Here is a 1,334-nt window from a genome sequence, read left to right as displayed (position 1 = left end):
GCATGGGCTCAGAGGATCACAGACGAGGCGCTGGCTGTTTCTGGCTTGCAGGGACTATGGACCAGGAAAGGCTGTAACAAGTGTCCCAAACACATGGGGAAGACGTAGCAGCTACAGAGGAGGGAGCAGAGGTCAGTGTGTGCCGTCTCACACTGAACACCCCACACTTCACGTCAGTTTGTTTTTCACCCTGAACTTCCACCCACGGACCAAATGCAAATGCAGGCTTTGCGCTCCAGCCAGTCTCATGAGCACCAGCCCTCGCTCACTGCGTTAGCAGGACAGCCTCATTAACGCAACCATCAGGAATGTGTGGCAGCACCTCAGCTCTGGAGTTAGTTTTATGTTGGCTACAGCCCATGTCAGAGAGCCAGTCTCATGAGCACCAGCCCTCGCTCACTGCGTTAGCAGGACACATTCATTAACGCAACCATCAGGAATGTGTGGCAGCACCTCAGCTCTGGAGTTATGTGTTGGCTACAGCCCGTGTCAGAGGACAACCCCAGTCCCCAGAGAGGTGGTGGATGCCCCATCCCTGGAAACACTCAAGGTCAGGTTGGACTTGGACTAGATGGCCTTTAGAGGTCCCTTCCAACCCAAACTATTCTATGATTCTATAAGGTGTCCTTGTCTCATGGCTCCTCCATCCATCCTGCAGCCTGTCCACAGCAGGAGGATAGCACGATGGCACGCAGCCTGCCGTGAGGAGCACAGACCAGTTCTTCCCATGGGCCACCAGTGGTGGAAAGACAAAACCCTCCTGCACCTCAGCTGGGTTGAGCTTGAAAATGTTTCCAAAGAATAATACAGAAAATCTTGTTGCTGGAGCAGCCACAACAAAATCCTGCCCATGGGACAGCCGTAAGGCAGATTTACAGCTCTGTGCAACGGGAGATTGCTCATCCCCTCAATTTAGACTGAGCGCCTAGCAACCAGGCCTTGCATTTACTGCTTCAATAAAAACCCCCAAACATACAAAAAACCCACACTAAGTGCCCCGCATCTCTGCGGGGAGCTCCATCTCCTCCAGCTGACAGCTATGAAGAGGCAGAAGAGCCAAACCCTCTCCCCCAAACCACAGAACCCCTCAGAAGTCATGAGACAAAGGCCCATGGTGTGTTTTTTTCCTGTCCCTCAAGCCACGACTAGCCCTGTTCCCACTGGAGAGCGAGGCCTGGGACAGCAGCTGGTGTTAATCCTGGGTCCATCACAGGATGCCAACCAGGAGGTGCCCCAAACCAGAGAGGAGCCACAAGAAGGGATGACACCTCTCCCAGGTGCAAGGGCCACACGCGGGCCTCCTCTCCCCACTCAGGTAGCCCTGACGTGGGGGG

The sequence above is a fragment of the Aptenodytes forsteri genome, unplaced genomic scaffold, assembly GCF_000699145.1.
Source record: "Aptenodytes forsteri isolate BGI_AS27 unplaced genomic scaffold, ASM69914v1 Scaffold308, whole genome shotgun sequence".
Taxonomy (NCBI): domain Eukaryota; kingdom Metazoa; phylum Chordata; class Aves; order Sphenisciformes; family Spheniscidae; genus Aptenodytes; species Aptenodytes forsteri.
Note: the sequence above shows the minus strand (reverse complement) of the source record.